The sequence below is a fragment of the Macaca fascicularis genome, chromosome 15, assembly GCF_037993035.2.
Source record: "Macaca fascicularis isolate 582-1 chromosome 15, T2T-MFA8v1.1".
In the NCBI taxonomy this organism is placed as follows: Eukaryota; Metazoa; Chordata; class Mammalia; order Primates; family Cercopithecidae; genus Macaca; species Macaca fascicularis.
The window spans coordinates 10,282,246-10,308,510 of NC_088389.1; the positions used below are offsets into that span (position 1 = coordinate 10,282,246).

Here is a 26,265-nt window from a genome sequence, read left to right on the forward strand (position 1 = left end):
TGGGCTTGAGATGAGCGCGTCCTGTAGAGCAGCCTGCAGGTGGATGTTGAGCTGGGTCTTCTAGGAGGCCAGGATCCGGCCAGCTCTTGGGTCCGGTCCTCCCGCGGAACCCTGTACGCCCAATCCCAGCGCCGCCCCGCCCAGCCTCCATTTGTTCCCCTAGGCCCCGCCCTCTCCGCGCGGCTCGCTCCCCATTGGCCGGGGGGCGGGCCCTGGGCGCCACGCTCCGCTGGAGGCGGTGCGGCGGGCCGCAGGCGGGGCCCTGTGCCCCAGCGTAGTGTGTGTTCCGGCCGCAGCCTCGCGCCAGCTGCAGCTCCTTGATCCGAGCCGGATCCTGAGCGTGGAACACGGGCTGAACCCGCGGCAGCGGCCCCGCCCCGGCACTCCATTGTTGAGGCTGCCGCGGCTCTGTCGGCTGCTCAGCTGCGCTCCTGTCGGCCCAGGCACCGCGGCGAGGAGCGAGCACTCGGAGGCGGCGGTCTGAGGTGAAAACGGGTAACGAGGTCTCTGGACCGGGCGGCGGTCTCTGCCCCGGGCGTGGCGGCTCCGAGCTGGGCTCCGCAGGGTCCGAGATCGGGATCCGGGGTCCTTGCGCCTGGGCTTTGTCTCGGCCTCGGGTGGCACCGGGGGCTTCGCACCTGCTAAGATACCACGTGGGCCCGCGCGGGGGTCCCGGTCGCCCTGCCGGTAGGGGCCGGTCCCCACTGCTCCCCGGCTCCCCGCGTCTGCCGCGGAGGGGGCTGCATGGACCCGGGTGCTGGCTTCTGAGCCGAGATGACGTTACTGCACTCCAGCGTGGGCGACCGAGTGAAACTCCTTCTCGGGGAAAAAAAAACCTGGTCAAGTGTTTTACCCAGCCTAGGTACGTGTGGTAGAGCCGAATGAAAGCTTAGAAAACGATGACTTGAGAACTAGCCCAGCAGAGGAATCAGGCGGGATGTGTTGTTACTAAGTGAAATTTGCACCTGTTTTCTCCCAGGTCTCGTTGAGTTGTGTACAACAGAGAGCTCAGGTGTTGGGGGCAGTTGACCGATTGAAGAATGCATTACCATTATGTGAGAAACACTGGCCTTTGAAAAAGCAGAACTGGATCCACGTTCTTGCCTGGTAACTCTAACTATCAACTAGTTTGTAAAGGGGAATGCAGTTCACTGAAAAATTCTTATGACAGTGGGGAAAGGATTGGGGTGTCTGCATTGGTTTGTGTAATATAGGTCATATAAAAGAGCTTTCAGGCTGGAGAGAGACTTTTCACCTCTCTAACTTTACTTTCACAGGACAATTCCATCATGATTTGAAGATTTTTGAGTGAAAACTACATTGTTCTGCTATGTGTTTCGGAGCAAATTTCTACATACAATTTGCTTAAATATTTCAGATGATACAAGAATATATGTGTGGGGTAAAAAGCTGAAATTTGCATTCCCCCTTCTCTAGAAGTAACCAGTGTGAATAGTTAAGTCTGTTTTCCAGCTATTTTGTATACTATAAATACACTGTGAACATTTGAGTGTATATAGACATGTATGTTACACACAGTTTTAGAGATGGAATATTTCTCTGTTGCCCATGCTAGTCTCAAACTCCTGGGCTCAAGTGACCCTCTCGCCTCAGCCTCCCAAAGTTTTGGAATAACAGGCATGAGCCACCGCGCCTGGCCTGCATGAGTATATTTAGTAATTGCTAAGTTACTCTGTTCAGTACGTGTCTATTGAAGTCCCCCATGTACCAAGCATTATTCTGAATACCTTATATGCACCAATTGACTTAATTTTTAGAGCAGCTCTCTTATTGTGGCCGTTTTACAGTGAGGAAACAACCACAGAGAGGCTGGGGACGTCGTCTAACATCACACAGCCGGTGCTGTTGGAATTGAGGTTTGAACCCAGACAGCTGGCTTCAGATCTCTTAGCTGTTATCGTAGATGGCATACCCAAACCTTAGGGCCGCCTCCCAAGCCTTGCCTGAGCTCTGCCTGAGCTCTGCGAGAGCCGTGTATGTGAGGTTTCTTTCCTCTTTAAGAACACAAGTCTTGGAATTGTCCCAGACCCTGGTAGGACCTCTTGAGGACCAAAAACAGGGATTCTTCAAGCCTGCCCCAAGGGCTAGATCTCTGATTTAGCTACTTGGAAGGTAGATGTAGAAGAGAGTAATTTTACCAGAACAAAAAGTCAGGATGGCTGGGCTGACTCGGCCAGATGCAGTGGCTCATGCCTGTAATCCCAGCACTTTGGGAGGCCGAGACAGGTGGATCACCTGAGGTCGGGAGTTCGAGAGCAGCCTGACCAACAAGTTGAAACTATGTCTCTACTGAAAATATGAAAATAAGCTGGGCGTTTTGGCGGGTGCCTGTAATCCCAGGTACTTGGGAGGCTGAGGCAAGAGAACTGCTTGAACCTGGGATGCAGAGGTGGCAGTGAGCTAAGATTATGCCACTGCACTCCAGCTTGGGTGACAGAGCGAGACTTCGCGTCAAAAAAACAGAAGGAAGGGGAAGGGGCCCTACAGCAGCCGTAGGACCTTGGCCACTTGGGTGGAAAAGAAAGAAGGAAGAGCTTCACCCATGGCGGTGACCTGGACTGCAGAAACCACACTAAACAGTCCACATCCTGGAGCCTGGCCATCCCATTTGCTTCTCTTCTCCTTGGGTAGAGGGCATGGGGAGCTTTCTAGCCCGGAGGCTGAGCAGCGCAGCTTCTAACCAGGGTAGGCGTTTGTCTGTCCCTGGGAATACAGACAGCATTCTCATAAGCAGCCCAAATCCTCCTGAACAGCTTTTTGTAGGGTGCGGCGGGGCGGGGCAGAGGGTCATTTTGACTCCTAGGTACCTTTTCCACTTTCACTGCTGATAACTGTGTTACAGATTAAAGTTTTGTTTTTGACACTGAAGAGGGCTTAAGAGAGTGAGCTATTATGGCATATCTAAGTCTGCTAAAATAGAACCACGGGGTAGTGTAGGAAAATCTCTTCTAAATTATGGATCATATATGGTGAACGTTAGAAGCCATGTGTACCTAAGTTGAAAAATCAAACCATGTCTTGTATTTGGGTGACCCCGGTAAGTCTGGATGTCACTGCGCCTTGTGTGAACACAGGATGCTGAGGTGTAGGGATCAACAGGCTTTTTCTGGACATCTTGCGCTTGTCCCTTGGGGTAAAGTGGGGCGGCAGTAGCAGCGCACAGCTGTTGGGCCCCTGATATTTGTCACCTGGTTTACATGTGGGATTCCATTTAATGCAATCTTGGAGGTAAAATTATGTTATTGAAGATGAAGATAGAGGCTTAGAGAAGTTAAGAAAATTGTTCAAGGTCACATCATTTGTTTTGTTTCGTTTTGTTTTTGAGATAGTTTTGCTCTTCTTGCCCAGGCTGGAGTGCAATGGTGCGATCTCGGCTCACCACAACCTCTGCTTCCCAGGTTCAGGTGATTCTCCTGCCTCAGTCTCCCGAGTAGCTGGGATGACAGACATGCGCCACCATACCAGGCTGATTTTGTATTTTTAGTAGGGATGAGGTTTTTCCATGTTGGTTACGCTGGCCTTGAACTCGCAACTTTGGGTGATCCACCCAACTCAGCCTCCCCAAGTGCTGGGATTACAGATGCGAGCCACCACGCCTGGCCAAGGCCATGTAATTTCTTAAGTTGAAAGATGAAGTACTGGATGAACTCAGAAGTTTGACTTCAAGGCCCTTGATCTTTCCATAACTCGTGGTTCCTTCCCTGGTTGGTGGGAGTGACTGAAGAACTCCAGGAAGCTGTGTTTTGTGGAAAGAGGACCTGAGGGGTGTATGGTCTTTGCAGGCTTGGAATCTGCCATGCTGGGCTTCTGAATTGTATAGCTTGACCATATAGAGAAGCCCCTCATTTAAGACTTATTCTTTGGGGAAAATGAAGGAAAGCTGCCCACATGAGACAGGCAGAGGCGACTTTCTCAGAGCTGCTGTGGCAAGAGAGTCGGCACCGTCACTTGCGTGTGGCAGAGACTGACATGCAAGTGAGTGGCGGATGAGGAGTGGGGAAGCTTCAGGATGGAAAGAACGGCCCCCAGTGGAGGCTGTTGTGGGGGCTGGAGGCGGCTGTACAGAAGTGGGGTGTCCTATGTGATTGGGTAGCGGCATATTTGGCTTTCTCTGAATGATCCTAACTGGAAACACTGGGCCAAAATTAGGGTGTCTGTCAGTTTTAAGTCAAGTCCTGGTCACCTGGGACAGAGTTGTGGTTTAGTGTCTGGGTTGTGGAGAGAGAGCAGTCTGGCTTCCTGTCTGATGTGCTAGCCTGGCTGGCCTCCTGGCTGTTGACTGTAGATAGGGGATTGGGTTCCTGGGTGGGCAGCTACAGGTTGTGATCTGAGTTCTGTCTTTCTACATATGATCAGGCATGGTCTGTTTGTATATTCACTCCCTCATTTTTCTTGTCAGTAAAAATATCAAGTGACAAATTGGATACACTGGGAAGATTTTAGATGTCTGTGTCCCCTGGAGGAAGTTTTCACATTCACATTGAATCAGAATGAATATAAACAATGGGGCCATTTATCTTGAAGATTTAAAAGAGGAAATCTTCAACAATACTACCTCGGCGTCTATCGTTAGGGAATGTGTTTTTATGCACCGCCGGCTCATCGTCCACCAGTTTGTGGTTGATCCAGTTCTCTATACGTCTTACCTTGTGTGTATCTCATTGTTTGCTAGTGTTACCTTTCCCCTTCGTCAGTGTAGTTTATTTGTGTAGCGTCTGTTGGTAGGAAGTTATTAGTGGAATTTGTGAATGGAAGGGACCTTGGAGGTCTGCTAAGTCAACCAAGTGATTTTAGAGATAAACGGAAATACAGGGAAATGTTCCAGCTTTTTTGGTGGCAAAACCAGGAATAGAAAGCAGTGTTCTTTGTGCCACAATGTCATTGGAAGACAGCTCAATGTAGGCCTAAAATGCAGAGTAACTAGCTTTCATTTATCTCTGCTTCTGACTCTTGTTATCAGACATTTTAAATTGACCTAAATGTGTTAGCAGAAATATGAAAAGTCCCGACTTGTTTACATATAAGGTACTTTGTCGCCTACTCATTTGGTTGTTTTTTTCAACAGGATTGAAAAGACATTGTTATAAACTGAATGTTTATGTCTCCCTAAGATTCTTGTACTGGAGCTCTAACTGCCTGTGTGATGGTATTAGGGGGTAGGACCTTTGGGAGGTGATTAGGGTTAGATGAGGTCATGAGCATGGGCCCTGGTCTGACAGGATTAGTGCCCTTAGAAGAAGAGAAACTAGGCCGGGTGTGGTGGCTCACACCTGTAATCCCAGCACTTTGGGAGTCTGAGGTGGGCAGATCACGAGGTCAGAAGATTGAGACCATCCTGAAATCCTGTTTCTACTAAAAATACAAAAATTAGTTGGGTGTGGTGGCATGTGCCTGTAATCCCAGCTACTCGGGAGGCTGAGGCAGGAGAGTTGCTCGAACCAGGGAGTCGGACGTTGCAGTGAGCTGAGATTGTGCCACTGCACTCCAGCCTGGTGACAGAGTGAGACACTTTCTCAAAAATAAAAAGAGAAAGCAGAGAGCTCACACTGCCCTGGTGTGAGGAAACAAGAAGAAAGGTGGCTGTCTGCAAGCCAGGAAGAGGTCCCTGTCCTGGAACTGAGTTGGCCGACACTTTGATCTTGGACTTCCAGCCTCCAGAGCTGTGAGAAATAAACTAATGTTTAAACCACACAGCCTATGGTGTTTTTGATGGTATTTGCCTACGGTATTATGGCCATCTGATTTGACTGATACAGAGATGGTTCCAGAATACTGTAGCCTGTATCTGAGTTGGTGATGCCATGAAAATAAATGTGGTAGTTCATTCCTTTATATAAAGATAACGCTGTGAGCCCAGGGCCTTTGCTCATGTCTTAGTTGAGCCTTGTTTTCTTATGATAGCTTCCTAATTTCTCTTTTCCCCTTCTAATTTATATTATATATCTGGATTAAATCATATAGGGTATGATTTTATACTTTATGTCTATACAAACTTGTAGTGATTTTATTTCATTTTATTTGATTTTTGAGACATGCCCCTGCTCTGTTGCTCAGGCTAGAATGCAGGCGTGCCATGACAGCTCACTGTAACCCTAAATTCCTGGGCTCAAGTGATCCTCCCGCCTCAGCCTCCTGAGTAGCTGGGACTACAGGTGTGCTATCCTGCCTAGCTAATTTTTAAATTTTTTGTAAGGACAGAGTCTTGCCGTGTTGTCCAGAGTGGTTTCAAACTCCTGGCCTCAAGCAGTCCTCTCGCTCAGCCTCTCAAAGCACTGGATTACAGGCATGTGCCGCCACACCCGGTCCAGTGATTTTTCATTGTTAAGATCAAGGATGGGTTCCCTGGCTTGGCATTCAAGGCTCATGATCAGGGCGTGATATGCAAGTTTGGGTTTCAGTGGTTCCATTCCCGCCATGAGCCTTGCACTCCAGCTTGTTGCCTAAGCCCTGTTCTGAAGCCCAGCCTGAGAGCTGCACTTAGAATTTATACCTTCTCATCTCTTCATCGTCTTCGCCTATGTTCTTATCTCCATCTGGGCCATGGTCTTCGCCTATGTTCTTATCTCCATCTGGGATATCGTCTTTGCCTATGTTCTTATCTCCATCTGGGACATCATCTCCACACTTCTGTCTCTTTAAATCTTCTCCATCCTTCAAGACTTGAAATACTCACTTCCTTTACATGATCCCCGCTCTGACATCCAAGCTAGAATTAATCTTTCTTCCTTTGAACTCTGATACTGCCTGTTTTTCATCCTTTAATTATACAGCAGTTCTGTGTGTTAGATATTATTTTCCCAGTTTTTCATAGTTACTTTGAAAATATTTGCTGTAGTCATATATTTTGAATATGTAATATGAGCGACATTCAAAACGTACTGGAGAGTGAAAGGCAGTCCTACTCCCATCACTGCCCTGTGACCACTGTTGCCAGTTTTTGTTTGTTTGTTTGTTTTTCCAAGGCAGAGTCTTGCTCTGTCACCAGGCTGGCGTGATCTCGGCTCACTGCAACCTCCGCCTCCCGGGTTCAAGCGATACTCCTGCCTCAACCTCCTGAGTAGCTGGGACTACAGATGTGCTCCACCACGCCCAGATAATTTTTGTATTTTCTGTATAGACTAGGTTTCACCATGTTGGCCAGGATGGTTTGGATATCTTGGCCTCGTGATCCACCTGCCTCAGCCTCTCAAAGTGCTGGGATTACACGCATGAGCCACTGTGCCCAGCCTATGTGTCTTGTTTTTAAAAACACAGATGTTGGTATAAGATAAACACGGTTCTCCACCAGTTCCCCACTGGTAAGTATTTAGGTTGTTCCCAACCGTTTGGATTAATCAATGCTGAGTTGTACATAATTCTTGCATATTTGCGTGAATATGTTCATAGGATGCATTGCTGGAAATGGAATTGTGGGATCCAGGGTTCTGTGCATTTTAAATATTAATGAGTGTTGCCGGATTCTCTTCCGTTAGGGCCATACCATTATCTCACTGTCAATGTGTAAGGGCGCCTATTTCTATTTCCTTGCCAACAGTTTCTTCTCAGCTGTTTTCTTTTCTTTTTTTTTTTTTTTTTTTTGAGACGGAGTCTCGCTCTGTCACCCAGGCTGGAGTGCAGTGGCCGGATCTCAGCTCACTGCAAGCTCCGCCTCCCGGGTTCACGCCATTCTCCTGCCTCAGCCTCCCGAGTAGCTGGGACTACAGGCGCCTGCCACCTCGCCCGGCTAAGTTTTTGTATTTTTAGTAGAGACGGGGTTTCACTGTGTTACCCAGGATGGTCTCGATCTCCTGACCTCGTGATCCGCCCGTCTCGGCCTCCCAAAGTGCTGGGATTACAGGCTTGAGCCACCGCGCCCGGCCTCAGCTGTTTTCTTTGACATCACATACACAGAAAAATAGCCCGCTTGTTCCAAAAACATGGACATTTTACATTTCTACTTAAAGTGTGCGCACACTGACTGAAGCTCTGTGTTGCAGTGATGTGTGCTGCTAGGATTGTGGCTCTGTTTTGAATTTGCTAGCCAGGCTATGGCTTTCCAGTCAGGTATTTCTTGTTTTGCTCATGCTGTTGCTGTCCTTGGGCTGTGTGAATTTCCCTCACTGCCCAGCCAGATTTCCTTTCCGGTGGACGGGCTTAGTGTCTCATCTGGCAGCCCTGTTTCCTAGTGACCTGGGCCAAGTGTCTCATCCAGCAGCCCTGTTTCCTGGTTATCTGGGCGGAGTGTCTCATCCGGCAGCCCTGTTTCCTAATGACCTGGGCCGAGTGTCTCATCCGGCAGCCCTGTTTCCTGGTGATCTGGGCCCCGTGTCTCATCTGGCAGCCCTGTTTCCTAATGACCTGGGCCGAGTGTCTCATCTGGCAGCCCTGTTTCCTAGTGACCTGGGCCGAGTGTCTCATCTGGCAGCCCTGTTTCCTGGTGACTTGGGCCGAGTGTCTCATCCGGCAGCCCTGTTTCCTGGTGACCTGGGCCGAGTGTCTCATCCAGCAGCCCTGTTTCCTGGTGATCTGGGCCGCGTGTCTCATCTGGCAGCCCTGTTTCCTGGTGATCTGGGCCGAGTGTCTCATCTGGCAGCCCTGTTTCCTGGTGATCTGGGCTGAGTGCCTCCATGAGAACTTGCACCCATCTTCTCCAGTAGGGCATCTTTTCACAGCAAGCAAAACATTTTCATCACTTTTCTAGTGGGAGAGGCACTAGCTCTTTCTGGGCATCAGGAGACTTGAGTTTGTTCTGGCTCAAGCAACAGCTGGTGAGTTACCAAAGACAAGTCGCATCTGGTCCCTGGTCCTTTACTTTATAAGCAGAATCACAGTCCGAGTGGACATCACTGGCCTGGTCTCTATGCGGTGCTGAGTGTTGTGGGGATGATGGCTGAGTGTCAGGGTGCATTTCCACCACTAGGGGATTACAGGCCAGCAAAGACACAGGAGGAAAGCTAACAGCCCCGGGCAGGTACACAGAACCAGAGGAGTTTGGAAGGGTGGTTCCAAGCTCCGTGGTGTGATTGATGTGATCACAATAAACATTTTATCTCTGAGTCTTGGGCCATTGGATCAAGAGAAGAGAGAGCTGGTGTTGAGTTGTAGTGAGAGGTGCGTGGTTCGTGTGCCTGCTGAGCCTGGCTTGGACTCAATTCCAGTGAGTCCCATTCCATTTTACCTTCTGTTTCCACCTTTTTCATGCTCCTGCTTGTTTCTCCAGAAAAAAATCCAATAAATTCCTTTCAAAAACTTTACAAAAGCCATAGATGCTTATTGAAAATAGTTCAAATGATATGGAAGACAGAAAGATAGTGAGTGTTTTTCTGTTGCGTGTTTGGATGAATGTGTCTTTGGGGTAGTCACTATTAACACTGGGTGTGTTTCCTTCCAGATCTTTTCCAGTGTACCTACAAATATGTATGTACACTTTGTAAAAAACAAAATAGTACCTGATAAACACTGAGTCCCCCTACTCCCACTGCGCAGTCTACATGGACATCCTTTCATGGTGATACGATGAGACCTGATCGACTCCTTTTGTTCGCTGGAGTGCTAGGTACTAATAGCTACAGATAACTCACCTTCAGTGGACGTTTGCCATGTGACAGCGTCTGTGCTCCAGGCAGACTACATGAAGTGGATCTTAAGGCTTTTTACAACAATGCTATGGGTGAACACAGTAATTGTTAACATTTTGCAAATGATAGGATTGCAGTAGAGAGAAGCAAAGCTGCTTGCTCAAACTCATGGCACGATTCCCAACAGAGAGAGAGAACACTTTTAAAACAATTGTTGTTATAGTCAGGTGATTTATGATCATTTGAAGAAATAGTGCATTCAGTGAATACATTTCAGGGTCTGGTACAGTCTGGGAGCTGTTCCTGAAAATGCACTGGGCTAGAGGTAAGGGAGCGGTCCATTGGCCCTGGGCCCCTAGTGCAAGGAGGGAGGTCCTGGGGAGAGGGGGCATGGAGAGGAGGTCTCTGAACAAACCTTGCAACGTCCATTTCTGCTGAGTCTGGTTCGAGGTGTGGCTCTTGACATGTACACTTTTCAGAGATACTTGGTTTCGATTTTTATCATGGCTCACCTGAGCAGCAATGGTTTCGAATTGCCTGGAGATGTGGTCTGTAAGGCCAGTGCTATGGCCATCCTTCCCGCTCCTGCAGGAGGGGAGTCATCCTGGGACTAGAGGGCTTCGCCTGTAATCAACTATCTCATAATAAGTGGATTTGATGCTGGTTTCGCTAGGTCAGGAAATTTCCCATTTGGAAGGAAAACTGATACTTGTTTTTGGGTTTTGCTGAGAAGCCACAGGGTTTAGAGCAGGGACTGGAAGTTTGTTGAGACACACGTGAGTGCACTCAAACATCTTCCATGAAACATGGAAATAAAGGCAGTGTTCCAAAGAGGTCCCTGGCTTTGGGATATAAATATTTCTGTAACAGAATGGTATTGGATGTCTGCTGTATTTTTTTCTCTGCTATTTTGGCAAGTTTTATTTGGGTGTGTGTCTCCTGTACAGAAGGTATGACATCAGTTTTTGCCACCAAGTATTTACAGCCGTTGGTTATCTCCTATGTGGGTCACTTTTGTGCCGTGGTTTCTTTGAGGAAATTGTAGGTCTCCTACCCAAAGCACATTGCCCATTTCAAGGTGGTTTGTGAACATCTGTGGTTTCTGAACATCTGTGGCAGTGCCTTCCATGTGGGTGAAGCCCGCCGAGAAAGTACCCCCCCCAAGAGGTGGGGACTGGTGATTGCCTGAGTGAGGAGGCCGGGGATGAGCCCTGGACTAGAACTTGTGACCGGCTGCTTTTCCTTCCCCTCGTCTCCCTCCTATTTTTCTACCACCCCCACTTTTTAAAAATTTCTTATAAAAAATTAAGCAAGTATTTTGGTTTCCTTTATTCGCTATTCCTTGCTAATCGTATGCAGAATGAGCCTGGGACAGTGGAAAGGAAAGTTGTACTTAGCTTCAGATGATCCTACCAGCCCCGCATTGAGGGGCTTCCGCCAGGTGGCATTGTCAAGTGGCGTTGTGGAGGTTCTCCTTTCAGTCCTCAGCGTTAACCAGCAGAGGCAGGTGGCACTTATTCCTGGTTAATATTGAGGAAGTTGAGCTCAAAGTGGCTAAGGGAACTTCCCAAAGACAAATAGGAAGTAGCAGAGTAGAACCAAACACAGATTGTCTCTGAATCAGGCAGGTCATCGGATTCCAAAATGGGCTCTTAATTTTTGGAGGTCAAAAAGCTGAACAGACAAAGCTATTTCTTTCTTCTTCTTCTTCTTCTTCTTTTTTTTTTTTTTTTTTTGAGCTAGGATTTCGCTATGCTGCCTAGGCTGGTCTAGGCTCAAGCTGTCCTCCTGCCTTAGCGTTCTGAGTACTGGGCTTACAGGTTTGTGTCATCACACCCAACAGAACAGACATTTCTTTAAAGAAGACATACAAATGGCCAAAAAATATGTGAGAAAAATGCTTAGTATCACTTATACAGAGAAATGCAAATCAAAACCACAGTGAGGTATCATCTCACCTGTCAGGATGAGTATTACCAAAAAGACAAAAAACAACAAGTGCTGGCGAGGATATGGAGACAAGGGAGCTCTTACACACTCTAGGGGGGTGTAAACTAGAGCAGCTGGCTGGGCATGGGGCGCACGCTGACATCCCAGCACTTTGGGAGGCCGAGGCGGGCAGATCACCTGAGGTCAGGAGTTTGAAACCAGCCTGGCCAACATGGTGAAACCCCGTCTCTAATAAAAACACAAAAATTAGCTGGGAGCGGTGGATCACACCTGTAATCCCAGCACTGTTGGGCGGCTGAGGTGGGTGGGTCACTTGAGGCCAGGAGTTCAAGACCAGCCTGGCCAATGTGGTGAAACCCCATCTCTACTAAAAAATACAAAAATTTGCCAGGTGCAGTGGCGGGTGCCCGTAATCCCAGCTACTCAGGAGGCTGAGGCATGAGAACCACTGGAACCCGGGAGGCAGATGCTACAGTGAGCAGGCCGAGATTACACCACTATACTCCAGCCTGGGCAACAGTGAGACTCTGTCTCGAAGAGAAAAAAGAGTAAGAGTAAGAGTAAGCTAAGGCACCCACTATGGCAAACAGTATGGAGGTTCCTCAGAAAACTGCAAATGAAATTACAGTGTGATCCAGCGGTCCCACTACAGTGTAGATACCCAAAGAAAAGGAAATCAGTGTCGGAGGGGCATCCACACCTCTGTTTCCTACAGCACTGTTCACCATAGCCAAGATATGGAATCAGCCTCGGTGTCCAACAGCAGATGATGGATAGAGAAAATGTGGTCTTCATACACAGTAGCATACTATTCAGCCATAACACAGGATGAAGTCCTTTTATTCTCAGCAATGTGGATGGAACTGGAAGATATTATGAAATAAGCCAGAGACAGATAGTTACACAGCACATGTTCTCTTATGTGGAAGGCAAAAAAGAGTGGATCTCATGGAAGTTGAAAGTAGACAGAGGGTCCTAGAGGGTGAGAAGGGTGGGGGAAGAGGGAGATAGGGAGAAATTTGTTAAAGGATACAAAATTATAGCTGGATAGGAATAAGTTCTAGTGTTCTATAACATAGAATGACTATAGTTAACAAGAATATATAGTTTCAGACTGGGAGCGGTGGCTCATGCCTGTAATCCTAGCACTTTGGGAGGCTGAGGTGGGTGGATCACCTGAGGTCAGGAGTTTGAGACTAGCCTGGCCAACGTGGTGAAACCCCGTCTCTACTAAAAATACAAAAATTAGCTGGGCATAGTGGTGAGTGCCTGTGTAATCCCAGCTACCAGGGAGGCCGAGGCAGGAGAATAGCTTGAACCTGGGAAGCAGATGATGCAGTGAGCTGAGATCACACCACTGCCCTGTAGCCTGGGCAACAGAGGAAGACTTTGTCTCAAAAAACAAAACAAAAAAACATATATATATATAGTTCCAGATAACTGGAGGAAGGGTATTGAACGTTACCAACACAAAGAAATGATAAATGTTTGAGATGGTGGATATGCTAATTATGCTGATCACCTACAATACATGTATTATAACATCACCATGTGTACTACATACATATGTACAGTACGCAATTATGTGTCAATTAAAAAAGAAAACACTGAACTTAGATTGGAGTGGCTATGAAGTAGCTAGCTTTTTCATATTTTTTATATAGACCCTAGGCATTTATTTTAAGTAAACTACCCTTGGCTTCAGGAAATGTTTAGTATTTGAATTTTAGCCTTGCATTTTATAATAAAGAGAAGTAAAACTGTAGGCTTGCCCTAGATACAGTCACAGGGATTTGCCGTGATGACCTTTTTATGTAATAAGGGGGAAATATACCTTAATTAATAGGCATACATGCTCAGTTTTCTCCCTCGTACACATTTTTAGTTGTTGTCCCGGCATTGTGATACTTATGTAAACTGTATGAGATATCTTAGGTAGGAATCAGAATTTTAAGGTAAGAATACTTAAAGTTACGTATTTTTCAAACTTCCAAACTTGATATTTTACATGTCCATTATATAACTGTAATTAAATTATCAAAAAGACAATACCTGTCTTTAATATGGGTGATGCTCTAGCTTTTCTTTTCTTTTCTTTTCTTTTTTTTTTTTTTGAGACAGGGTCTCACTTTCTCCCAGGCTGGAGTGTAGTGGTGCGATCATGGCTCACTGCAGCCTCAGCCTCATAGGCTCGAGAGATCCTCCCACTTCAGCCTCCCAAGTAGCTGGGACCACAGGTATACAACACCATGCCCAGCTAATGTTTAAAATTTTTTGCAGAGACAGGGCCTCCCTCTGTTGCTCAGGCTGGTCTGGGATTCCTGGATTCAAATGATTCTCCTGCTTCATCCTCCCAAAATGCTGTGATTACAGGCATGTGCCACTGCCTGGCCCCATATAAGTGGGATGATGACTTGAGCCTAGGAGTTCCACACCAGCCTGGGTAACATGACACAAGACCCTGTCTCTACAAAAACTAAAAAAATTAACTGGTCATGGTGGCACCTGCGTGTGGTCCCAGCTACTCCAGGAGGCTGAGGCGGGAGGATAATTTGAGCCCAGGAGTCAAGGCTGCAGTGAGCTCTGATCTTGTCATTGCATTCCAGCCTGGGTGACAGAGTGAGACCTTGTCTCTTAAAAAAACTTACTGGCTACCTGATTATTCATAGGAAAAAAACCTGAACTCTGCTCTAAACCTCATACCTAGTACAAAAATTAACTCAAAATGGATCATGGACTAAAATGTAAAATGCAAAATAAAGATGAAAAGAGGAGCTAGAGACTGGGAGAAACTATTTGCAAACCACATGTCTGATAAAGGCCTCATATCTATAATATATAAAGAACTATCAAAATTCAGCAGTGAAACCGAATCATCTAGTTTGAAAATGAATAAAAGACCTGAAGAGACATTTCAGATAACATATAAGCACATGAAAAGCTGTTCAACATCATGAGCAATCAGAAAAATGCACACTAAAGCCACGTCACTATACACCTATCAGAATGCCTAAAATAAAAAGTAGTAACAAGACCAATGCTGGTGAGGACGCAGGGAAACGGGATCACTCACACTTGGCTGGTGGGAATGGAAGACGGTACAGTCATTCTGGAAAACAGCTTGACAGTTTCTTAAAAAACTCAATGTGCAATTGCCATAGGATGCAGCACTCACATTCATGGGCAGTTATCCCAGAGAAATGAAGACTTATGTTCACACAAAAGCCTATATGTATCTGTTCATAGCAGCATTATTTATAAAGGCTAGAAACTGGAAACAACCTGGAGACTGCTCAGCAGGTGAATGGTTAAACAAACTGGTGTACCCAGGCCCCAGATACCACTCTGCAGTAGTTAATGACATCCTTGTTCATCAGTCTTTCAAACTAGAAACCACCATTATGTTTACTCCCCTTGTTTCCATCCTGGGTCTGAGTGGACTTCATTTTGCATTTCTTTCCACTGCATTTTCCCTCTGTCCATTATGGTTGCACCTCATGCCTCATTTGAACGGTTGTAAGAGCCACCGAATTGTTTCTCTGCCTCATCATGGAATCCTTTCTACACTTCATGCCCCGCATTGCCATTCGAGCAATCTTTCCAAAACATGAACAAACTAACTTAAAGAAATATCCCAGGTAGCCTTCCAAATAAGTATAAGCTTTCTGTTAGAAGTTTGACTTCTTGTCTATAGGGAACCCCAGGACTGTAGAGAGACGGATTTGCTGTCTGCATTTTCAGATCAGGCAGAAATCCCTGGAGGGGCCCATGTGGAATAGTGGCACAAATACCGGTTCTAGAATCAGAAGCCCTCATATCCTGGTTCTAACACTAGCTGGATGTTCTTGAGAAAGTTTTGATTTCATAACCTCAGAAACTCCATTTCTTAAGAAATGGAGATGGGAAAACATACTCAAGGGATCACACAAGGCTACTGGGAGGAGCAGATGAGGGGCATGGTGAACATGCTGTGTAATCCGTGAAGTACGTCGTATGTGTGAGAAGTGGAACTGTGTGGATAACGGTTCTGGAATCAATGTATGAAAATGATGGAAAGCACATTCGTAGTTCTGCCTGATGATACCACTGGGCACCTGTGTTGTACGTGACTGCAACATGGGTGAGGCCCGGGTCAGTACAGCTCACAGTTTGGTTTTCATGCAGTTAGAAAGGCCCGAGAGGACCCTTCCCCCCTCCAGCTGTAGGAAGGAGGTGGCTGTCTCCTGCCTCTATTTGGTGGGATTGTCTGTGGCTCCTTAGGGACAGGAATGCAGGGAGTGGGGGAAGAAAGCCGGCCTGACTGCTCACTAGTCAGCCTTCCCCCAGGAAGGAGTGGAGGGGTCATTTCGTGGTAACTTGCCAAGTCTTTCTTAACCCATCTGCTCTTTGACATGACCAACATGACAAGTAAAAGACCCGTTAGAGACAGATGGGCTGTGTGTCCCGTGCCTTTATGGCTTTGTGGCCTCAGAGCTGCCAGAACTCGATAGCTTTCTGGGGAACGGTGGGTCAACCAAGGGGCTGAAAATAGTGAGAGGAAGAAAATTCCCCCTCGCTGCTCTGGTCTGGGAGTGATTACTGAGGAGAGCGGCATGGAGGGCCCAGCCGTGGGGTCCCTCTCAAGCACACCCTCACCTCAGTGGGAATGCGGGTCTCAACCTCCCTAGGCCTCCGTGATTTTCGTCTGTCACATACTCACCTCCAGCAGGGACGTCTATGGTAATGAGATGAGGGAGCATCCTAGCACATGTGGCACTTAGTAGGCTTGCGGTGAGTGGACGCTGGCGTCAGTGGGACAGGAGACTGGGAACTGCATGTGGACGCACTCACGTGCTGGTGGTATGGGTGGACAGAGGAGAGAGGGACGCTCTGCAGTTCGCCTTTTGGTCTGTCACCCCTCCTTTTGTGAACAGAATCCGTGAGTGTATTCTGTTGCCCCAGTCAACTTAGTAGGCTGATTGCTCAATTTTCTGCTTCCACTTTTGATTTCTTATGAATGGGAAAAGGAATACTTCAGTTACTTTTCTGGTTGATGGCATACATTCCTTGATATCACCTTAATGCTTTTTGATTTCTATGTATTTTGGATGCTGGAGCTTGCCTGACATCTGTGTTTTTATGCCTCACCCTCTCGCGTAACTGTTGGCCACACCAGGACCAGAGAGAAGTGACCAGACCGATTGATAGCAGGGCTAGGACTGGAATTTCCCAGCCTTTTGATGCCCAGCAGGCTCTGTTTTCTGTATTGCACTGCTCTTCCCTATTTCGACCCCTGTTAGGACAGTGGATGTGAAATGTAGCTGGACGCTTTTGGGGGTGTGCTAGGAGTGTGGCAGATGCCTCAAACTGGCATTTTCCCCTGATTCTGAATTCTCATGGCTCAGAGTCAGTCTCTAGGCTACTGACCGGGAAGATACAGGAAGCTGTTCTGTATGACAAACTATGCCAGGGCATTTTTTTCACCCGGCAATTTATTTGGTTTGGACTGGAATAAATCTCTGATATTTGTTTCTTTGCCAATATTATTAGGGAGTGGAGCCTGACTTGTTAACTTAGCCCGATTCATAGTGCTTAGAATCTCAGTGAGTGTGTGTTGAACTGAACGGAAGTGTGAGAGCATCTTGGACAGTGGTTTGCAAACCTAGCTGCATCTGGGGGGCTGTGAAAAACACATGCGTGCTTACTCCAGACCAGTTGAAATAGAATCTGCAGGAATGGAGCCAGGGCAGCTCTAGTGCTGTTAAAAACCCCCAGGTGGTTCTGATATACCGTAAAGGTTGAGATCCACTGATCCACAGTGAATTGGAGTCCTGGATCATAGACATGCCTTATGCTTTCACCAACTTAGAATGGTTCTTGTGCTTTAGAACTGTTAAAAAGTGTTATGCAAACAAGTGTGGAAATAGCCTAAATGCCACATCCTGTTACTACCTGCATCAAGTATATTTAGCAGTTATTCACTCTTTTCTGATCTCTACCCATTCCACCTTTTCTTCATGGAACAATAATTTGACAGTTGGTTGTGCAGAACCATTGTAAGTCCAGTTTGATTGGCAGGAAACGATTTTGGGTATGAAGTACTCTTTAGGCATTTATTGAACTCTTGTTTGTACCACCGCTGTGCTGGACAGTTTATAAATATTACTTCTTTATTTATTTATTTATTTTTTTTTGAGATGGAGTCTCACGCTGTTGCCCAGGCTGGAGTGCAGTGGCACGATCTCGGCTCACTGCAAGCTCCGCCTCCTGGGTTCACGCCATTCTCCTGCCTCAGCCTCCTGAGTAGCTAGGACTACAGGCGCCCGCCACCGCGCCCGGCTAATTTTTTTGTATTTTTAGTAGCGACGGGGTTTCACTGTGGTCTCGATCTCCTGACCTTGTGATCCGCCCGCCTCGGCCTCCCAAAGTGCTGGGATTACAGGCTTGAGCCACCGCGCCCGGCCAGTATTACTTCTTTAAACAAGGTCTATGGAGTCAGGCTGCCTGGGTTTTGCTAACTAGCTGTGTCATTTGGGACAAGTTTTTAAGCATATATAAACCTGACTTTCATCTATGAAATGGGATGACAAGGGGTCATTATCATCTCACAGGATCGTGCAAATGTGTGTGTAAAGTGCCTAGTTTGGTGCCTAACACATAGTAACTACTCAGTAAAGTTATTATTACACCATCATCATCATATTTAAATGTAAATATTAAGAGCTAATAAATTTGTAAAAGGTACTATACCTTTACCCCTTGAATCAAAGACTACTTTAGTTTTAAGCGGTTGGGTGAATTTATCACTTAAATATTGGCCTCTTGAATACCTTGAATTTCAATTGAACGTAGCCAGAGGATTTCATAATTGGACCATTGCCTCTGGAACTTGGAGCTTTGTTTGTTCATTTGGTTTCACTTCCTACACTGAGCATGCGACTGTACACACCTTTATGGTGACTTCTGGTACTGGGGAATCAAAGCTGCATTCGCTTCTTTGGAGGAGATGATCTTATGCTATATGAAGCACTCAGACTTCGTTAACTGTGTACCATCCAGATAAGACCAGGTGCTTCCCATGGCAGCCTGTCCTTTTCTTAGCTCTCTCATCAATCTAGCCTGTTCCTTCTATTCCTCTTTATACTAGAACTTATCTTTGAACAAGGAATGTAGTTTTGTCACTGCTAGGTCCCCAGCAATTAGTAATGCCTAGCACATACTAGGTGCTTCCTGAATGTCAATAGGTGATAATCTAGCAGAACATAAGATAAATGCGCAGGTTGAGATTTAAGCTGTGTGGTATGAACACTGCATTGGCAAACTTATTAAATCAATTTTGTTAATACAAGTTTAACATATCTTAGTAACTGACTTAGTTCAGGAATCATTTACTGAGTGTCTTCTAGGCCAGACATTGGAGACAGAAAGGTAATAATATATGATCCCTAACTCATGCACAGGTAGTGCGATGGACAGACTAGTGCCAATGGCTGCCATGGAATATGGTGAGTATTAAGATGAAGGGGCACCCTGTGTGCCCTTGGAGCACAGAACAGGGCTTGTGTTCTGGGAACATGGGTTTCATGTGAAAACACAATTTAAATTTTCTTTCTTTCTTTTTTTTTTTTTTTTTTTTTTTTGAGACAGAGTCTTGCTCTGTGGTCCAGGCTGGAGTACAGTGGTGTGATCTTGGCTCACTGCAATGTGCTCTCGCCAGGTTCAAGCGATTCTCGTGCCTCAGCCTCCTAAGTAGCTGGGATAACAGGTGTGCACCACCACGCCCGGCTAATTTTTGCAATTATAGTAGAAATGGAGTTTCACCATGCTGGCCGAGCTGGTCTTGGACTCCTGACATCAGGTGATCCTCCCACCTCGGCCTTCCAAAGTTCTGGTATTATAGGCATGTATGTATTCATCCTTTTAAATATCTGCGGGTAGCAGTTAACTTTAAATGGGTACTAATTAAACTATTGAATGACTTTAGTATGGATTGAATGACTTTGTTCGGCCTCGTTTTTATTTTCCTTCATTAGAGAGAAAAAAAAAAATGCAGGTTGAATATCCCTCATCCAAACTGCTTGGAACCAGAAGTGTCTCAGATTTTTTTTACATTTTTGGATTTTTGAATATTTGTATTATACTTGCAGGTTTAGCCTCCTGAATTCAAAAATCCAGAGTCTGAGCTGTTCCAATGAACATTTCGTTGAGCGTCACGTCGGCACTCAAAAGTTGTGGATTTCAGAGTTTCTGGTTAGGGAGACTCATCCTGTATGGGTGCTGGATTGTCGCAGGAGTTCCGGACCAGATGTTGGGTGACTAGGCTTCGGTTTTCGCTTTGTTACTAAACAGGCTGTTTTCTTCCATATGCTCAGCTTTAGATCCCCCGGTTGTCAAAGAAGGGAATGGGCCATCTGATGTTTAAGGCCTCTGTTAGTTCTGACTTGGAGACACCTGGCTTCAGCTCATTTTCCTTAGGAGTGGACAAAGAATATGGGAATTTTGAAATTGTTAGTCAACATCTACAGGGTCGTTGGAGCCTGGTTTTGGGTAAAGGTCATCTTTAGTGAGCCCAGGGAGAAACAGTGGTTTAGCTGTCAGCTGAGAGGGGTAAGCGGTCCTATTAATTTTCCTCTGTGTTCGTGAAAGCATTGTTAAGGGTCACAGCGTTAGTGGAGCAGGCTGGAAAGAGGAGGGGAACTCACTGTTACAGGTTATATTGAATGTCTTTAGTCACTAAATGCTTTTTATGATATGTTTTTCAGGATTTCAGTGTTGTATGATTTCTCTGTGTTAAGCACAGGAAATTTAACATCAGCAAAAAAGAATGCTCTTTCTTTTTTTTTTTTTTTTTCTTTGAGATGGAGTTTCGCTCTTGTCGCCCAGGCTAGAGTGCAGTGGCGTGATCTCAGCTCACTGCAACCTCGGCCTCCTGAGTTCAAGCGATTTTCCTGCCTCAGCGTCCCGAGTAGCTGGGATTACAGGTGCCCGCCAGCATGCCCGGCTAATTTTTGTATTTTTAGTACAGATGGGGCTTTGCCATATTGGCCAGGCTGTTCTTGAACTTCTGACCTCTGGTGATCCTCCTGCCTCGCCTTCCCAAATTGCTGGGATTACAGGCATGAGCCGCCATGCCTGGCCTTGAATGTTCTTTCTGTGGGAATCTACAAAAGCCAGCTTTTGAGTCTAGTGGCAGAAAACCTCTTCTTCATTGTTGAGCTGTGCTGTGAGCTTGGAGGGCTTCAAGTCCAGCTGAAAAAGCTGTAGTATTTTATGTCAGTTGGCTGTCTTGGAGAACTTAATGAGCACTGGGCTGGAGTGATACTGTCAGAGTTCATGAGCGGTTTGAGGCTCTCGAAGCCTCGATACTGGGGTCGCGTAAATACATCGGCTGGACTCACTATTTCTCTCGGGAGTCAGGGGGTGGAAAATGCTGTGGTCTTAACTCTGCTCTTAATTTGACAGTGCTGCTATTAATGGTAAGAATGATTTCATACGTTTGCATTTTGCTTTGTAATTCACAGAGAATTTTAAAATCCGTTATGTGATTTTATTCCCTCAGCAGTTCTGTGAAAAAGGCAGAGCAGTTTTCATATCTTGTTTTCCCGTGGTTGTCTTGTGGCTCACAGAAGCTAAGAGCCTTCACCAAGGTCATCGGGTGAATGAGTTGCAGAGCTGGGAGAAGAGGCTCAGGCTTCTAGTGACCCTGTTTCTTCCTCGAATAGCTCGCTCTCGTGGCGCGATGCTCAGGTAACTGCGCATGCTCGTTTTGGTCTTTTTGGCCCAGCAGCTGAAAATAATGTTCACAAGTTTGTACCTAGAAAAAGTCGCCATTTCTATCATGTCTTTGAATTTTCCTGTTTCTCATACATTTTATAAACAAGACAGTAGAAGGAGATTCGGGAACAGCCACTTTAGAACAAGGGGGAAAAAATCAAACCTAGAACATTCCAGTTTCTGTTTTCTTCTCAGTTTAGGGCTGAGGCACTTTAGCTTCCTGTCTAAGGGACTACTCAAATCTGATTAGAAGCCATTGTGGGCTGGTAATTATCCATAATTTTAGGAAGACAGATGCAGCACCAACTCTGTTCTCCAATAGCAGGCTTATTAATTTTAAATTTGCATGGCAGGAGAATCAGATGGCGAGGTGGGATAAGCGTTCTGATGCCTGGTCATTGATAGCTTTTTACTTCCACGTATCACATGCGGATTTGGGACCCCGGAAGCCCGCTGAGAACTGATGATTATCTCTCCGCTAACCAGCTGGGTTCTTTTTAATCCTGAGCTCAGAAAGATTTCTCCTACTGCAGCCAGGGAAGGCAGGTTGTTGACTGGTTAGAAATCATGGCAGGTTATTTTCTCCACCCGCAGTTCGCAGTTGGAAAGCAGAGCTATCAAAAAGTTGTCTTCTCTGTTGTATTTCAAATCTGGGTATTTAAAAAATTATGTAAGCAAATTAAGCATTTATTTAATGGTAGTTGTGGGTGTTCTTGATGCGAATGAGAGGTACATTCCCTTGTAAAATCCCTGGGACTTTATAGGAGGATGTGAGCCATAGAACAGAAGTTGGTTTTCTAGATGATCACGTAGACATGATGCTGAGCAATAGACAAAGATGTTGATTGAAGCGATTTAAAAAAATTTTGTCTGAGTTCAGATTTTACACCAATATTTAGAAAATCAGCAAAAGAACTTTTAGGAATGTTCTCAGGCATCCAGTTCAGCCCCCTGCACACATTGTCATAAAATCCGAGTGTGTGTACAGGGAGACGCATTCCTTTCTGTTCTCATCACAGGTCCTTCCCTGGCTCTGCACCTGCCTGTCATGCGCGTCCGTGTGAAGAGACCACCAAACAGGCTTTGTGTGAGCAATAAAGCTTTTTAATCACCTGGGTGCAGGCGGGCTGAGTCCGAAAAGAGAGTCAGCGAAGGGAGATAAGGGTGGGGGTGTTTTATAGGTTTGGGTAGGTAACGGCAAATTACAGTCAAAGGGGGGTTGTTCTCTGGTGGGCTGGAGTCGGGTTCACAAGGTGCTCAGTGTGGGAGCTTTTTGAGCCGGGAAAAGGAATTTCACCAGATAATATCATCGCTTAAAGCAAGGACCAGCCATTTTCACTTCTTTTGTGGTAGAATGTCATCAGTTAAGGTGGGACAGGGCATTTGCACTTCTTTTGTGATTCTTCAGTTACTTCAGGCCATCTGGGCATATAAGTGCAAGTCACAGGGGATGCGATGGCTTGGCTTGGGCTCAGAAGCATGGCATTGCCGTCTTCCCGACCTTCCCTAGCTTTTCCCTCCTGTGCGGTTCTCTCACAAAGTGAATGGCCTCAGCCACAGCTTCTCTGCAGCTGCATCAGACTGTGGCGACAGGAGTGGTGGCTCCTGCAGGGCCTGCTGTCCCCTCGGAGCCCAGTCTTGCTTGCCACTGCAACCTGATCACCATTTTGCACCGAAAGTATGTAATTCTCCAGGAGAGAGCCCACATGCTGGGAATGGAGGTGTCTATCACGGTGCTCTGCACATTTTAATCTTGGGTGGAAAGGATGGAAAAGTATGTGACACCTGTGGTTTGATGTCAGAAGGACGTTGTGTACTTGAGGTGGACTGAGGATGTTCAGGTGCAACAGGCACCCCGGCTTCATTAAATGAGACTTCCCCATCTCCCTGCCAGGCACGCACAGGTGTATGGCCACATCTTATGTGTTATCCTTATCTAGAGTGCGCCTTGTCATCGTGCTTAAAGTTACATGATGATATTCTGCCTCATAGAGTAGGTCCCAAACCGCATTCAACACAGAAATGTACTCTTGCTATTCTACATCGAAAGTGCTTTCATATACCAAGTGGGAGAGCAGTCCTAAAATCTGGACTGGAATCGCAGAAGGAAGGCATTGGAAAGCAACAGATTCCCTAGTCCAAAGCTGGGTTTTGATGAACCTAGAAACAGGACCAAGAGAAGTGAATTTGCCTAAGGCCCTGACAGTGTCTCACGGTAGCATTTGAACCTAGCAGTTTCTTGACCTATTTCTTTAAATGATTAGTCATGCTTCCTCTGATTCCTATATAAACGTATTCCTCATTCGTTCTTTCGTTTCAGTGAATTATTGCGGTGTTACCACGTAGCAGTATTTGAGTCAAAATGTGGCAGTGTTTATCCCTTTCCAAGGTTTTTAGTTGTACAGTTTGTCAAAGTTGTGCTAACAGTTTCTTGTTGGTTGCAAGGTGTCCTTTCAGAAGCCACTTGTGTGGTGTATTTATATTGACTGTTGGAGGTAGTTTGGTTAGAACCTACTTTGAGTGGCTGGCGTGGGCCTGGGGGACAATAACAGCTGCCTGCTTCATGGGCAGAGATGAAGTAATTGCTTCCTGGGAAGTACCATCCTCCTGGCCACACTCTCCAGCCCATTTCCTTTGTGGTGGTTTCCTCGCATCTGCATGGTTCTGACTTCATGTGAGTCTCATTTATTTTAGCATATGACTTCAGGCTGTGGGGAAGAATGGCCATTTTAGCACAGAGATGCACACAAAGGAACAACTGGCTAAATGTGAGGGAAGACATTCTTGGGGGGGGGGGGTTTCATTTCTTTTATTCTGTAACAGGCAGTCTGGGAAGCATTCTGGACATGTGGCCTGCACTGTCACAGCTCCTCCCTGCAGGATCGCAGATGTTTGGAGATTGTAGTGATAACTGTTATCATTGAGAATGTCATTCTCATAGGCTCTAATAAGTCAGGATTTATTCAGTGTTAATTTGTTAAAGACAACTGTGTTTCTACCAAATCCATGGGAGATGTTTCTCCCGGCAGTGTTGCTGGGGGTATTCCCGTGGCTTAGTCTTAGGGAAGCACACGCCTTTGAATACTGCTGAAGCTGGGAGTACCCAAAGCGCACCGGAGTATTTTTGCCATACGGGGTGTTAGTCACTGATACATGTCTCAGTCAGACCTGATGGATTCTTGACCCCTTCCTTTCTTAATTTTTTAATTTTTATTTTTTATTTTTGTTTTTTAAGAGCACAACCCCTCATGTGGCCACCATGAATCTCTGGTGTTTTCGGTTGGCTGCAGCCTATTTGCTCTCTCTGGTTCAAACATATTCGAAGTCTGATGATGCTTCCCTCTGTTGTTGTTCTGCTGTGTGACCTCCACGCACGCAGGGTTCAAGACTGTCAGAGCTGGGAGCCACCTTCACAACTACCAGGGTTTCCGGAACCTCCTTTATCTACTCCTGGGGATGGAAGAGATGTCATCAGAGGCGGAGGCTTATTAGGTTTACATGCCATTGATAACGAATGAGGAGGTTTTCTTTTATATAAGCGGAGCTTCTTATAATGTGCTTTAGTAGGGTAAAGAAGCTTTTGAGGTTTGCTTTCTCTGGAAAGATAATTTGTGATCCTGCTGTTGCTTTCAACAAAAATATAATTTGCATACCAGTGCATGTTGTACTGCTGAGAACGGGCTGACAAATGGTTCTTAACTCGCCATTCACTCCGCCACTGTTTCTTGAATGGCATATGTGTGCCAGCTGTAGTAGGAACTTGCTAGGCTCTAGGACTAACCGTTATGAAACGAGGGTCCTGGGGGAAGCAAATGCATATAACTATAAAGGTTTGAGGGGATATCAGAGGGGGTGCCTATAGGTGGAAAACTTCGTTCATTCATTGCCCCATCTAGGAGGTTTTGTGTCTTAGCAACGTGTTCCATAGCAACACATTCCTCTATCATAATATTCATTATATTAAATTGAAATTCTCTGCTTAGGTATGTATTTTTCCAACTAACTTTAGAACTGGTTAAGGACAGGCTATGGGGTATGTATTATATATATCTACACACACACATATATTTATATATATACACATTACCATTGTAAATATACAATATATATTTATATATATACACATATATATTTCTCCCTCTCTATATACACATACAACCCACACATATATATACACACACACATATATGAAACACACACACACACACACTTCTACTGCCAAGCACAGAAAATCAAAACTAGGTAACCGTTCTTTTAGTGTTTATGAAAAAATAGATGTGTTAGTTGAGAGCGTCGTTAAGTTGCCAGGGGAAACACAGGATGGATTCACAAAGGGAGATAGTGTTTTTGTTTTTTGTTTTTTCTTTGTTTAACTCTTCAATTCGAAATAATCCAGACTTATGGAAAAGTTGCAAAAATAGTACGGAGAATTCCCATATACTCTTCCCTCAGATTCCCCAAACATTTCACCCCATTTGTACTTTCTCTCTCTGTGGATATAATTTTTTTTTTTCTGAAATGTTTGAGAGAGGAAGGTAGAATGCAGGGCAGGGTGAAAGGCGGAAGGAGAGAGGTGGGTTGGGAGGCTTTTTTTTTTTTTAACCTCCTGAGATGGAGTTTCGCTCTTGTCACCCAGGCTGGAGTGCAATGGCACAATCTCGGCTCACTGTAACCTCTGTCTTCTGAGTTCAAGTGATTCTCCTGCTTCAGCCTCCCGAATAGCTGGGAGTACAGGCACCCATCACCATGCTTGGCTAATTTTTTGTACTTTTAGTAGAGGGGTTTCACCATGTTGGTCAGGCTGGTCTTGAGCTCCTGACCTCTGATGATCCACCTGCCTTGGCCTACCAAAGTGCTTGGGATTACAGGCATGAGCCACTGTGCCTGACGATTGGGAGGCTTTTGCAGTAACTCAAAGTGCTATGATGAGGGCTGGACCTGGTTGCAAATGATGAGGAAGGTGAGAAGTGGTTAGGTCTGACAT

The 26,265-nt window shown here is 45.9% G+C and overlaps 1 protein-coding gene across 3 annotated transcripts in view; it reads left to right on the plus strand.

The window, feature by feature from the left end:
* The first annotated feature begins 276 nt into the window (after window positions 1–276).
* LOC135967603 (SH3 domain and tetratricopeptide repeat-containing protein 1-like) overlaps window positions 277–26,265 on the plus strand; it is a 44,745-nt gene continuing 18,756 nt past the window's right edge. For all 3 annotated transcript variants that reach the window (XM_074016116.1, XM_074016115.1, XM_074016117.1), the window contains exon 1: window positions 277–485. The gene's annotated coding sequence lies outside the window, so the exon portion shown is untranslated. The remainder of the gene's footprint in view (window positions 486–26,265) is intronic.